We start from the raw sequence: 15,510 nt of genomic DNA, 5'->3' as shown, positions 1-15,510 counted from the left end.
TCTCAAAAAATATACTCTTCACACCAATACTGAGCCTTAAAGCCTGCTATCTGTATAACCTCATGTTTGCATGAGTCCATTTTTAATAGATAATTCATTGGGACTTTGATGCTTGCTTAAGTTAAAGCTGCCTTTTCCCAGCCAAACGTAACCCAAACAAAATGGCAGGACTATACTTTTTCATGAAAGACCTACTTTCTACAAGGCTGTCCTGTTAAATGAAGTCCTGAATAAATACTGTGCCCAACATTAGAATTTTCTATTTAAATGGTAATTTTAAAGAGATGGCTGCAATATTGTAGCATCAGAGCTCTTAGGCCATCAGGGAACTCTCCAAATTATGCAAGCTTTTGTCTTTTTTTGGGGGGGGGGATAAAGTGTGCTCATGAACACCTAGAAAGGGAGCTTCTAAAACAAGAAATTGGACATCGAATAAGGCCAGTGACTAAACTCTCCTTATTTTTTGTAGATTCACACTTCACTATCTATCAGGAAGTCTGACTCAGGCACCTAGAACAGATTTTAACAATTTCAGCTTCTCCCGAAAATGATATTTCTGTCCCGAGACTATTTGAAACATTTAACTAAGAATAATTTGCTCACTGCTCAAGTCGGCTTTACATCTAAAAGTCTTTTTTATATGCCTGCTCACAACTGACCTCATAGAATCCCATTGACTTCTTGCCTTTCTTCACCAGTCAGGAAGCTAATTCATAAGTGAGGTTGTGCATTTTCACAATGGATGTGGAATTGCTTCTTCCTGGTTGCGGGTGAAATAAAAAGGAATAGCTCTACACAATACAGGGACGGCTGTATAAATCACAATGTAGGCAAACCGGTTCTTCGGCCTTCACTCATACTGTTCAATATACAACCACATGGCTTTATTTCCAAACCTCCTATTCAGATTTTATTATCCTGACCAGCTACTATTCAGACCAGTTTGACTTATAAGGTCAGACTGAACAACAATGCACCTCCAGGAATATAAATGCAAGCCAAATGCTTTGGCCGAACTATCTGGTAGAATGGTGAATGGCATATGGAACAGCATCAAGTCAGACAAGCTTTTTGGTTGAGAAACCTCAGGTCGCTGTGGAAACTCCTGCATGTACAAACGGAAAACAGCAGACAAATCTGGCACAAATAATTCAACTACCTTTTAGACCTAGTCTACCACAGACCTCAAATAAGTAGTTTGGGAAACTAATGGGTAGCACACCAATGGCCACAGGGGAGCTCACGCACCCCCTAGAAACCCCACCAAAAGATCTAGGCTTTAAAAAAAACATTTATTGCAAGGATTTTTTCCTGTGCTCTATTGAGCACACAGCTTACTTTCTGGTGTTCATCCCACTCCATATTTCACTTGTAGGCACAGAACAAAATTCAGCAGCGTTCTGAGGTGGGGGGGGGAGGGAGAGAGAGTAACTTGGCATATTTTTCATTACTCTAAAGTAGCTCTCATTAAGAAAAAGGGTGGAAATGGCATATGGGCCACACAAGATGTGACTCTAGACAAGGCCACAACTGTATTGTTGCCATACACACACCTCCAGCCAGAGGGTTGGCCCACTGGCACGAGAACAGACCTACCCCCTCCACAGCTGTCCAGCCCCTCTGTGTCTAGCTCTAGGGGTACCCTGGGACCTGCAACCCCCCAGACTCGAGGGCAGGATTTCTTGCCTCCAGAGTTCTCCTGCGGAAGCGGGCATGTGATAACCGACAGATGCCCATCTCATTCAGCCAATTACCCCACCTAGCTCCGAGCCGCTGGCCTTCCCAGCAGGGTTGGCTGCGCCCATTAACAAGCCAATCTCTTATTGAGACTCCCCTTTCTCAGGGCTGCAGTATGCAGGCTGGGACCCTGAAGCAAGGGTCTTTCTCGTGCCTTTTACTGCAGCTGTGATGAAATTCCAACTTATTGAACAATGTACAAACTGTATTTCAACCTGGAACACAGGAAGGGAGAGTGAGAAGCTGTCCCAGCGGGAATCTGCAGCAGAATGGTGGGGCCTCTCCACGTGCACCTTATAAAGGCACCCATGACCCTGCCCACGCATTTTGCTGCTGTGCACCCCACACGGGTGCACACACTGCAAACTGGCCTATGCCAGCTGTGCTTATTCTGAGGCCTGCCATCCACAATATTTAAAACTTAAAATGCACAAAAAACGGAAGAAAGGAATGTTGTTATTCATATTCCTTAACTTATTAGGGTACAAGACCTTTAGTGCTATTAGAAATCTGCTCAAGAGGGGCATTTTTTCTCCTTAGCAATTTATGCTTATCCAAGTCCTGCAGAGCATTCATAGGATGTAAACCTTCTTTATTAGTAATAATGGTGGGGAGTGCTTCACTTGTTCCATCTGTTTACTCCTCTGGTAAGGCAACGTAATTGTGTTTGTGTACATAAAGTAGAAAATTTGCATGCATCTGAGGCCTTCCTGGTCCATTCCATCCTAACCCCGGGGGGGGGGGGAGCATTCCTTTGAAACTACAGGTTGCAGCCAAGGTTTCTCTTGAAAACTACATCAAGGAATGAACTGGAGCTCTGTTGTCTTTTCAAAAGCCTCATCTCTATACCAAGTTAAAAGAATAACTTTCAAGCAGGAGGGGGGGTGTTATTAAGTCTGTCATTTGCTGTCGCTGTCGGAACCATCCTTGCTTTTAACAAACACTTATGATAACCTTTCCTTCAGGGGGGCAAGGCAGCTTTTTCCAAACAACTAATATTTCTATGACAAGTCCATCCCCCTCTCCACTCCATTATGGTTACATAAAGTAATACTGGAACACTTTGTTTGCTAATACATATGGGTTTTGAAGCAGAGCTGCAAGACAATATTTTTCAGACGTCTAAAATCTGTTTCGTGCCCTGACTGGTTTGCTTTCCCGTTTAGGTTCTGAGAGTCCTGATAGACAAATTGATAATATATGGAAATCCTGAAACAATGACGGCTTTTATCTTGCATGCTGCAGAATTGAATATTTACAAGCAGTAATGAGATGCCGAGAATTTGCAAACCACAGAAATAAACAATGAAATGCTTTAGCAGAGAAGTAATAGAACACAATCTACCTCCATTATGACTTGCAATGGATGGCAGAATTCCTTTTGGAGAACAGAATTAAGCTTCCTCCTTTGCGCTATTCGCTACCATAAAATGCTAGCGACAGAATGATATTGCATTCCACATCTGTTCCAAAAGCTAACACACAGAAGTATCATTAAAAGCAACTAAGAATCTGGTCTCAGAAGATCACTTGCCATTTAAAGCCATCTAATGCAGAACAGAGAAAGTTTAATCCAAAAGAGTGCACGTCAGTATCCACGGTGCCCTACATAATTGTGCAACCAACTTCCACTACATATGTATTGTGATCTACAGATCTCCCATGAGTTTACTTCTGATACTCGCTAGCATCACTTCAGTTACCTGCTTTGCCTTATTTTACTGCAACATGTTTGGTATAAGAAGAACCAAACAGAAAGATATTGATGTGCTTATAGGAGAGGGGATTACATAAAACGGCCAGCACTTCCAGTTAAAGCCTCCAAGCAGACTTTCAATAATCAGCGTATAGGCAGCAACAAAACTGATCACTCACAAAACAATAAGACACCAGCATTAAAACAAGCACCAAGAGAAATAGTGAAGAGAGAAGCAAAATAGTCATGCAATCAATGGTTTATACGATCTCTTATACCTTTTTTTGCTTTTTTTTCTTAATGAATCTAGTATTCCCACATAGTTTTGGATGTTCTGTGCTTACTGATGACATTGTTTCTATATACTGAGCTTCAGAGAGAAAGGCAGGCTATAAAAAAAGCAAGTAAATGAAAAATTAAGCATGTGCCTAGCAGGCAAATATTTTTTGAGTAATGTTCCACAACTCCAGGTGGTGGCTGGAGATCTCCTGGAATTACAAATGATTTCCACACCAGAGATTAGTGCACCTGGAGAAAATGGCTACTTTCTGAGTTCCAATAAATATAATGGCCATGCTTCTGGGAACTAAAGTATTTGTGTAATAATATTAAATGACCAAAATTAATAGCCTAACAATGATACCAAGACATGGCTAAGGGGTGCAGCGCTCCCTTTGTTCAGGAGCGGATGTAGCAGACTAGCCTAGAGAAAGGTGCTTTGTCCAATGGGTGTCCCCTGAGAATGCAGTGGAAAGACCAGATCTAGCAGCACCCCTGAAAGGCTAACCTGATCATTAAAGAGGGAGCACCACCCAATCAAGAACAGATTCGACGCCTTCTCAGGGAGCAGGATGAGGCACCAACAGTTTTGTTCATCGCAAATGGAATGCAATTCCATCCTGTCCTCATCAAGTTCCAGGCTCCAGTTCTGAACTTCTAGCACTTCACCCGAAAAGGCAAAGCCAGTCTCCCGGTGATGCCATATCTATCCCTAAATGACCCTCCACATAAAAACGTACAGCAGCAACATTAGAAAGATATGGGCCATGGTCCAAAATGGTTTCAGAACTGCATTGCAAACATAGCAATCCCATGATGAGCACCAACTGATTTTCAACTTTCCAACTCATTGAGAGTACCCCTCAGAAGCCCATCAAAGTTTGGAATCAATAGCAATGTCATACTCCACTTGGCAACAACCGTACATTGGCCATTAGGAAGATTATCTCGCCCCAGTCTTGGATCGCCAGGCAATCTGTGGCACGATTGCAAACACTCTTTGCTACATTTGGTATATAAGCTGAAGAATAATAAACAAATTCACATTTTTTTATGTGTGTGCATATATGTGTGCACTTAAATACAGTAAACAGTTAAAACATGAAATACTACAACAATACAAGATTAGCCTTGAGTAACACCTCCCAGAAAGATGCCCTGGACCTCAACTTCTCAGCAATCTGAGCAAAGCTATCTTATTGTACAGGAAATATAAGCCTCAGAGTCTGATAACAGCAATAATCATTCCCCCACACAAACACCAAAGGAGAGTCATCCATCCCCTTCTATGACCAATGGGTAAAAGACTTTAAAAGACTTTTTTTTCTGTCTGGCATTTCCTCCCTGCTTCTCACAGACTCGTCTTCCCATTTATGTGTTGGTTGGAAAAGGAGTTGGTTGGAGGAGGAGTTGGCTTTTAGACAGATAATGCTAGACAATGGCCCAGCAGCACAAACTAAGGCTCCTTGAAGTCAAGGAGCACAGACTTGTGTAACCGTGTTTAGGACTGCAATGAAAGAAATGTCTAAGCAAGCCGGTCTATTCAGGATCCTGCTCAGTTGAATTTATATCCAAGAAAATGGTCCTAGGAGAGATTTACAGCACCATTTTAACATGCTCTTCAAATTTCACAAGAGTTTGCGCTACCTCTTGCGCATGTGAAAGCACAAAAACAGCCACAAACCCTATTACAGCGCCATGGGGACTCCTGCACAAGCATTGCAGAACAGTGCTAACAGCTATTTCCTTTCCAATTCCCAGTTCCTTTCAATGCAAGACAATGAACTTCTGGTGTTTACAGCAGAATGAAACCTTCTTAATAGGCTGCACTCTTAAGAAAGCTGCCAACATCAAAGAAAAGTCTGCCTACTTTTCACTGACCCAGCTCAGAGACAGATGTTTAATCAAATATCAGAGCATCTACCCAGAAAATGTAAAACTACCATTTACTTTGATCATACAAATTCACTGTTTGTTTTTTAATGTCCTCAGGTAGGGACATTCCAAGGGTCACCACTTACTTCTCATGTTCAAGTCCAGGGGCAGAGAAGCACAGAGTCAATAAAGTCATGGCATTTATTCGCCAGGCAGATTTACTTGTCTACATTTAAATTCATTTGCAAGGACCTTCACTTATGAGAAATATTAATTAAGGCAGACGTATGTAGAGAAATTCGATGTGTATAGCTTTTCTAAGAAATTATTTGGTGTTGGGTTTTTTTTTTAAAGTTAAAGATAACAAGCAACAAGCTCTGTACATCTTGGGTAATAAATACCCCTTCTAAAGTGCCGGTGGAAACAGATTCTTTCTCTTTTCAAAAAAACACTTCTGCCCCTTAAACTTGGTCTCTCCAAGCAATAAAGCTGAAGCCCGTTCCGTTCTGGCTGAATCAGCACAATTAAAACACACCAACTCTGCTATTATTGCCTCAAGCTAGCGCCTGCGGGTGCAGCATCTTTACCTTTTTTATGTTTGCAAGAGGACCTGCAGCTGCTGGTGAGGATTTCTCTGCACAAACAGAAGACATCTACAAAGGCCAGCTTTTAAAGACACAGAGAAGCATGTTTGCTGGGCACAAAAAAATTCCAGCAGACTGCTGGGGGGACACCAAGATGAAGAACCACCTGGGATGTTCTCTTGCTCTGGCAGCAGTGACAGAAGAACCAGCTGCTATTGCACGAGCCTCAAGTTTTATCCTCCAAGAAAAGACTACCAGGGTTAGAATGGAATGCCAGCAATCATAGCTATCTAAACCAGCAACTAAGTCAACTTAGGCTGATTTTTTAATTATTCTGAAGAGTATTTCACTTAATAACTTAAGAGCTAGAGCACATAATCTGCTCGAGATCCTCAGCCCCAAAGATCTCAAACTGTCAGGGCCTTTCCAGCCCTGGTATTGGTGGGATGTTTTCCCTGGGGAGATTAAGAGCCTGCAGTACCTTGGACAGTTCCGCAGGGCATGGCAGATAAAGTGGTTCTGCCAGGCCTATGGTTGAGGCTTAAAATGGAGTTGAAATCCTGAGGTCGCTGTTCAAAACGCCAGGCAAATTTACACCAGAATTTGAAACCCAGCCTTATATCAATCCTCCCACTGTAAGGAGGAGAAGGTTTGGAATTGCCTAAGGGATCTGTTATGGATTTTAATGTTGCAGTGTTTCGTTGTATTATTTTTAAATACATTGTTACTATAAATAAAATTGTATAAATAAATATAGTTTTGTTTATTTCATAAATTATTATTATTATTAAGAAATCAAGAACTTTTCAGAAGCAGACAATTCTCCTTGTAGTCTTTATCGCTATTGTGAGATCCAAATCCAAGGCTTGTGTCAACTCCCCCACTAGAAGAAGAAAAGCAGCTTGGATCCCACGGCTGTGCACAAAGTGGGACTTAAGCCCCCCACCCCGCAAAGATTAAATAAAAAAAATAATATCAAAAGCTATTCATTGAATCGATGAAAAACTATTAATGGTACGAGACAGAAAACTAATAGGAAAAAAGTTAGCACTAATTCAGACGTTTGTGCTCGCTTCGGCAGCACATATACTAAAATTGGAATTAAGAAGATTCACGAAGGTTCTGGAATGTATTGTACAAAAAAAAAACCCTTTTAAAAATCCTGCACACAGACCTGTATGATAGTCACTGCCACAGAGAGCTGTGAAAATTCTGGGACTGCATGTTCACAACAAGTATATAAAACAAGAGAGCCCCTCAGCTCTCAGGTCTTCCAAGTCAATAGCTAGGACTAGAAGAGATCTCCAAGGTACCCTTTATTTTCAAACCAGAAACAGGAGCTGGAAGACAGAAACTGGCTTTCTCCTCTGAAAATACAGTCCTTTCCCCCAAGGATGACAACTGCGAGTGGAGTGCTGAACAGACAGGAATGCCTCCGCCAGAGCTTGACTCCTTTGATGGCTTCAGAAATCGCTTCGAGTTGAACATGGGCCGGTTTTCCTTTATCCAGACAAAGTCGGTTGAAAAGAGAGACCGAAGTTAATGGTAGATTCTGTTCCACTATTCACACAATTTCTCCTGGCTCAGAACATCCCATGCCTGGAGACTGTTGCTATTCCTTTTAGATTCCATTTGTTAGGATGTTGCTTCACTGTCCAAGTGTCTGGCAAATAAAAGTTAGAGCATTTCAAAAAGCTTGCCGGTGCTGCTGGGCTTGGTCCTCTGATTGCATGAAAAGGTGGCAGAGGTGCCCAGGAGAGGTGCTCAGGAGAGGTTCCCAACTCATTCCTCTGTTGTCCTCCGTCAGCAAACTTCCCCCCACCCCAATATTCTCTGCATGTTTATATTATGCTTTATTTAATTCTTGTGACTATTCTGTATAGATTTGGACTTTAAATTATTAATGCCCCAAAAGGTTTTAATGTTTGCTGCCTTGGAGATTAGGAAATGGATGGAAAAGTGACACAGGAGCATTCTACTTGAAATGAATAAACTCCCCTCTCAATCCCAGCACTGCTGGTAGGATTCAGTGTCTATAAAGTCATGGTCATCTCAGCCTTAAAAGCTGCAAGTTTGGAGTAATGTTTAAGGGTGGCAGCCTCTAATCTGGAGAACTGGGTTTGAATCCCCACTCCTCCTCATGTAGCCAGCAGGGAGACCTTGGGCCAGGAACAGTTCTCTCAGCACTCTCTCAAGACTCAACTACCCCACAGGGTGTTTGATTTGGGGAAAGGAAGGAAAAGTGATAAGACATTTTAAGGCTTATTTGGGTTGTAAAATTCGGGGGTGGGGGGAGACAGATCTTCCATCTCAGAGACAAAACCTATAGCATCACAGGTGACTTCCTTCTCACAATCCCTTCACCACAGCTCCCTTTGTAGATCTTCCATTTCAAAAGGGCTGTGATTTTCACATTTATTCAACCACCCATAGAAAGATTGCTTCCCTTGCTTCAAAATTCCTATCCCACTCCAATGGCGAGCAAATACATGAGCTATGGAAATCTGTGAATACTTCCATTTTTGCAGTCAAAACACAACTTGAGTGACTAGCAGTCGCATCGGTGTTGATGAAGAACCCGCAGTGATGAAATGCCCCCATTGCATTCGTCGCCAATGATGATATTGAAAGATGAAAAGAGGCTGACATTGAAAGATTTGAATTCGTAGCCTGAGGGAACGGCTGGACGAGAACAGGCTTTGCAAGTAGTGGGAGGCATTGATGTAGTGAACCAGCTTCGCTTGGTATCTTAAATGCATTTCTGAGAACTCACAGGCTTCAAAGTACTTTCCCCCCCCTTCCCTATAAATTTATCTATATTTAACTTCTTGGCCAGAATTCATTTGTCTGTGTGTCAAAAGAACAAAACATCCACATCGTGTTCACTTTGTCACTCTACGGGTATAAGGAAGTTGCTTTCACTTTTCCTTTACCAAATGTCTATTGGAAAACTATTTATTCATCTCATATGCTTTTTGCATCAATGGATACAAAAATGGACTCTGGCTTGCCTAGATCAGGGGCGGCCAAACTGTAGCTCTCCAGATGCCCATGGACTACAGCAGGCAAGGGCTCCTGATAATTATAGTCCATTAGCATTGATTTTATTTATATTTGAATTTATATCCTACCACTCTTGGCGAACTGGCTCACGGCATGTCACATCTGGAGATGCAGTTTGGATACCCCTGCCCTAGACAATCTGATCCAACTGGGGCTATTACAAAGGAACTCCAAAGGAGTAAAGGAAGCTTGGCAGCTCTCTGAGAATTAAATCATACGTGGGGTAGTGATGCTGGACTTGGATCCCAATACCACCTTGAAGTTGACTGAAAGACCTCTGGCCAGTTATCTTTGTCTCAGTTTAATCCATCACACAAAGTTCCCAAAGATAAGGCAGACTATAAAGCCCATAAATAAAGTTCTTGGGAAGATAAAATGAGGAAGGGAAAACCATGCATGCCGCTCTGAGCTTTTGGGAATAAAGGTGAGATTAAACATACTGGATAGATTTGCAGTTTCTAAGGCTGGAAAGTCTGGTGGTCCTATAATTTTTAAATTTTTTAACCCATGCCTATCCACAAGGTCAATAATGGAGGGCAGGAAGAAATGCTCAAATGTTATTTTTGCATCAGCAAAACTGACGGTTGCCGAAATCTGAGCTCCTTTCATTAATAAACTGGACCCACAGTGTCATGGGTTGTCAGCTCTTCTTAAACAATGGTTTTCAACATCTTGAGGCATGGCCTCGACACTACTGACATCAGAGAGCACCTGTCAAAGTGAACTCAAAATGTTGATGGCAAAAATTTCATACCTCCAAATAAAGCAGTTCACAAAGTTTGCATTTATTTAATAATTGAAAACTTCGACTGAATTAATTAGGTTCATAATGGCCAACTCCCTGTCAATCAGATGGCTAATTCAAATGTGAACAGCAATTTCTGAAGACTGGCTCTAAAACCCATGCATCACAGCGCACATTCGCTGTTCAGAGCATTATGAGAAAATACATGCTTGGAATTAATTCCCTGACCCTCTGCTGTTAATGTTTCTTTATTTGCCTTATTGAATGAGAACACAAACATGATTTCATCCCCCTTGCAGAAACCTGGACATTCACTTGGCAGATAACTCAGATCTACTGTTCCAATTCTCAGCTCAGGATGAAGCAGTCCCAGTTATGACATAGTCCTAGAAGCTCCACTGAGATTGCACTGAGACCAGCACACTAGTTAAGCCCCACAAAAACACCAAGCTGCAACCTTTCCCAGAGATCCATTTCTCTCTCAAATGCCTTCATTGAGAGAAATTGCTCTTAATCTTCCTAGAAGAGGGGTGACGTGCCCTTTTTGGAGTCAGTTGACTATTTATTAATATTGTCTTAGATCAGCAAAGTCAAAATGTCTAAAGCAAATGTATACATGAGCAATCAGCAGTTCTAAAAGTAATAAATTATACGTTAAAACTATGCCCACCGTATGGAGCAAGCCCTTTTCCACAGCCTCCGCATGAGGAGCCATCACATTGTATCAGCCCAACATTTATTCTGCAGACTTCTCAGTATGATACAAATGTACCTGCAAGACAGCCTAGATTTTAAAGCTACCAACAAAAATCAAGTCTGGAATGACAGCAAGTAGTGGCAGAATACCTGTTTATTGTCCTGGGATACCCTATGATATCTCTGTATCCCGCCATACATCTCAGCTCTTCCACTCTCCCCACACATATACCCCAGCCCCTTCTATTCCTCTAAACTCTCAGGATTGTCATTTCCCTTTCCTTTCTTTCTTAGAATAAGCATATTTAAACACAAGAAACTAGTGGACGGACAGATTGGTGTAGTGGTTAAGGGTGGCAGTCTCTAATCTGGAGAGCTGGGTTTGATTCCCCACTTCTCCATATGCATCCAGCTGGGTGGCCTTGGGCTTCTTTTAGGGCTATTCTCACAGGACAGTTTTCTTAGACCTCTCTCAGTCTCACCTACCTCATAGGGTGTCTGTTGTGGGGAGAGAAAGGGAAGGCGATTGTAAGCCTTCCGGTCGTGAAAAGTGGGATATAAAAACCTAGCTCTTCTTACACCTTTCATCTCTCATAGTCAACACTGCCTTCTTTGGCTAGCAGCACTCCCCTGGGTCTCTGGAAGAGGCCTTTCACATCACCTGCCCTTTAACTAGAGATGGCAGAGGCTGAACCCGGGAGGGACCTCCCGCAATTTCTGCTAGAACTCCCACCTCCACTGTGGCTTTTTCACTTACAGCCTTTCACCTTTTCTGTACAATTGCATATTTGTTTCCACCGTGAGTTCTGTATCTCCTAGCAGTTCTTCAATCCGCAGCCAGCAAAAAAACCCAAAACCAAAATACACCCTGCAGACACAAAACACATTGTTAGCAACACTGTTCCAGCCCCTCCCTTGGCAGCCACCTTCAACCTCACACTTTCCCATTACCTAGGATAGCTCATTTTAATTTGGTTCATCAATTATCCATGTGGACACACACAAGTTAACTACGGCATATATGTTAGTTTGGAAAATGGACGGAATCTCGCTAGAAACCTGCTCTCAAGGTGGCTTATAAAGCATAATAAAAAATTATTATAAAAGCAATATAAAATTCTTAAAGTGCACAAACCCATTAAAAACCCAGCTGTAAAACACAAACACACACACACACACAGCGAGAGCATAAACACTTGAGTAACCCACTTTTTAAACTTATCATGGCTATGAATAGAATCTTCTTTTCACAACAATTGGAGTCAACATCCAAGTTAATTTATTTCCCTACAACTTCGTCTAATCATGAATTATTTAGCGGAGGCTTGCATACCAGCGAAATTGCTTCCTTCAAAGCAAGTGCTGATGCCACAAGGCAAATGTCAACAGAACACCAAGTGTTTGCTCCTCTCCTGAATTCCAGATCTAGAAAGCATATTTGCATGTGAGTGAGGTATTCCACATGATCTGCAGGGCTGTACTTTGCCCAATGAGCAGCTCCGTTCCTTTGCATTGCAAACTGCAGCAAGTACAGCTTGAAACTATACTGAAGTCCTGCCATGTATGTGAATGTACCTTGTGAATGTATACACTTGTTAATATGTAGCGATTTCCGGGAAGAGGAGTGAGAAGCATGTTTTGAATCTTCATGGTTTAGGGTTGCCAGCTCTGAGTTGGGAAATGCATGCAGACTCTGATGTTCTTAAGAAGGCCTTAGCCTCTACCCCAGTATTGGCCTTCCTGAGGAACTGGCTGGCCTCTGGGTGAGACAGGATGGTGGACTAGATGGACCACTGGTCTGATCCAACAGGGCTCTTCTGTTACATGTTACTCTCTGCATCCATCCCATAGCTTTCAAAGACCAAGAAGTCCTGCTTGGGACAGGATGGTTGACCTTTCATTCTGTCAACTTGTTTTCAAATCTCATTCCATTAAAAAAAAACACTACCCAAAATGACTCAAGTTTGAGTCACATGGCCCTTTAAGACCAGTTAAGACTTATTCAAGGAGTAAGCTTTCATGTGCACGCACCCTTTGTTAGATACAAGCATACCAACAAAAGTGTGTAACTTTAATAAAACTCTGTTGGTTTTAAAGGTGCCACTGGACACAAGCTTTGTTCTGCTGCTTCAGACCAGCATGGCAACTCAGGTGAATCTAACTACTCAAAATTATCTCTGCTGATGTGTTTTCTTAGTCAACTGAAAGACTCACTCTCACTCTCTCTCTCTCTCTCTTCCCTGTATCTGCTTATTACTCACCTCTGCTATCTTCAGGATAAGGAGTATTTGAGCTTTTCCATACACACACAGCCAAGACCAGCAAAAACCCTCACTCCACCCTTGTTGAGTGCTAAGGGGTGAATGGGTTGCAAGGTCTGCTAGGAAACTGGCAATAGGGCTCAGACAGTTAATCACATTAACAGGGAAAAGGTGGTGCTGTGAGTCAGGCACCACCTGGTGCTTGTAAAGCAGGCAGCTCATTAAACTGTGTGGCTCTTCAGTGGGGAGATTTTCTCCAACATGTGATTGTCTCTCAGGACTTGAGGAGGACTATGCCTCATCACACCCAAGTAGGCTTTCAAAGACTAGAAAGTATGGGGTTTTCTTATGACTAATTATTTATGTAGATATTTGTACACCAATTTTCTCTCTAATGGGGACCACAAAGTACCTTCCAGTCTCATTTTCCTCTCCTTCATTTTATGCTCACAACTGCAGGAATATGCAAGATCTGCAGTGTGCATTATTGAGTAGAATTTAAAGAGCATCCTGAAGAGGGTGTTGAAGGAGATGTGTATATATAGTTATACATTAGATTCAAGTGGGTAGCCCTGTTGATCTGAAGCAGCAGAACAAATTTAGAGTATATTGTATCTGAGGAAGTGCCAGAAGGACAAAAAGTATAATGGATGATTCTGAACTCTTAATCTCCCACACTTTTGATTTTTTTTTCTCCCTGTTGATTTTTCATAATGATATGTTTTAGCTTAATTTTAATACTTTAGCTTAATTTTAATAAACTTTCAAATGATTGAGTATCACACGCATTTTCTCAGATACAATGTCATGGAATGGATCAGTTCATACTTATAGGCAAAGTATGAGACTAAATCAGCATGTAACACAGTAAAAATGGTTAACAGATTAAAGGTTAAGGTCTTGGCTAATTACTATCAACAATTGATCATATTTGTTCATTGCTCTTCTATCTAGACACCTTTAATGAGCCCAAGATATTTCCCATGCAAACAAATCCAAAATACTTATTTTGCCTATTTATCTCTGGGATTTGTTACCCATTTTTATTATGCTGTATGTTAATTTACTCTCATATTTTGCCTATAAGTATGAACTGATTACTTCCAATCCATGGCATTGTATCTGAGGAAGTGTGCATGTACACAAAAGCTCATGCCTAGAATTAAGCTTTGTTGGTCTTAAAGGTGCCACTGGACTCTTAGGGCTTAGGGCTGATCCTGCGTTGAACAGGGGGTTGGACTAGATGGCCTGTATGGCCCCTTCCAACTCTATGATTCTATGATTCTATGATCCTGCGTTGAGCGGGGGGTTGGACTAGATGGCATGTGTGGCCCCTTCCAACTCTATGATTCTATGATCCTGCGTTGAGCAGGGGGTTGGACTAGATGGCCTGTGTGGCCCCTTCCAACTCTATGATTCTATGATTCTGCGTTGAGCGGGGGGTTGGACTAGATGGCCTGTATGGCCCCTTCCAATTCTATGATTCTATGACTCAAAATTTGTTCTGCAACCTCAAACCAACACAGCCAACCACCTGAAATTACTCTCCTAAAGACTCTCTGAAACTATCCCTGTCTAAACTCCTTGACTTCAGTAAATTTAGAAGGGCAAAGTCTCTTTAGGATCTGTTAGTATCACCAAACTTGTGGGCTTGGAAACACCAAACAAGACTTAAAAGCAACCCCCAGCAACAAGAGATCTATCAGGAAAGCGATCGATCATGGTACTTTGAGGAAAACAGTCAGGAGAGAGAAACAGAAAGGTCACCAGAAAAATTAAAATGGAAGTGTAGGTTTTGAAATTAAAATTGGTTAAAGTCTTCTAATTAAAAGATAAGCATTAATGAATATTCATTTAATAAATCATAAGTGTTTGGCTTACAGTGTGTCAGCTGTTTGCACATCCTACACAATTACTTTAAAGAGTTTTATGGATCCAGTTCCATCTGCTGCAAAGAATTTAACTTGTGCATCATGTTTTGAATTCAGAAGAGTACCTTGTGCTCTGTTTCCCAGCACTTTAGCTTAACATTTATCTTTCTACACACACAGCTTATCTTCAAAAAAAAAAAGGTCCTGTGACAGCAGCTATATTTTTAGATATAATATAACCCTTTTTGCTTACAGGGAGTGATTTGTGGCCCCTTTTCCTGTCTTTTGATAAACATAAAACTGTTTGATCATACTGCATTAACTTCTGTCTATACAATTTGAGAACAGATTAGATAATGAGGAGAACATCACTAAGGTTTAGGAAACCTAGCAGCATGGGCATATTCAGAACTGGAATTAGATTTAACACATTTCACTCCGAAGCATGCTATAGGATCACAGCCTAAAATCAAGACGCTGGAGGGGGGAATGTTTTATCAAATCTACTGTGGTCTGAGGAACACCATTAAATTGTTTTATTTAGTGTTTACTTGTCCCCTCCTGCAACCCATTTAAAATAACAGGCCAGATCCTACATTCCTGTTCAGCAAGGAGAGTTTGGCCAGAAAAATAGCCAAGTCTCACTTCAGGCTGTGGCATTGGCCTTGCATCTTCTTCAACCCAACCCCTAAATTTCAGCAAT

General features: G+C 41.6%; 1 protein-coding gene across 6 annotated transcripts in view; it reads right to left on the bottom strand.

Moving 5' to 3' along the window:
- Positions 1 to 15,510, bottom strand: part of SDK1 (sidekick cell adhesion molecule 1) — a 429,219-nt gene that overhangs the window by 371,447 nt on the left and 42,262 nt on the right. The window contains exons 1-2 of one of the 6 annotated variants that reach the window (XM_077316215.1): positions 12,937 to 13,061; positions 11,433 to 11,543 (exon numbers count right to left, since the gene is read on the bottom strand). The exons of the other annotated variants lie outside the window; for them this stretch is intronic. The gene's annotated coding sequence lies outside the window, so the exon portion shown is untranslated. Of the gene's footprint in view, positions 1 to 11,432; positions 11,544 to 12,936; positions 13,062 to 15,510 lie in introns of those variants that run through there. 6 annotated transcript variants of the gene reach the window in all.

The sequence above is a fragment of the Paroedura picta genome, chromosome 17 (assembly GCF_049243985.1).
Source record: "Paroedura picta isolate Pp20150507F chromosome 17, Ppicta_v3.0, whole genome shotgun sequence".
NCBI classification, from domain to species: Eukaryota; Metazoa; Chordata; class Lepidosauria; order Squamata; family Gekkonidae; genus Paroedura; species Paroedura picta.
Note: the sequence above shows the minus strand (reverse complement) of the source record. Positions and strands in the feature narration are given on the sequence as shown.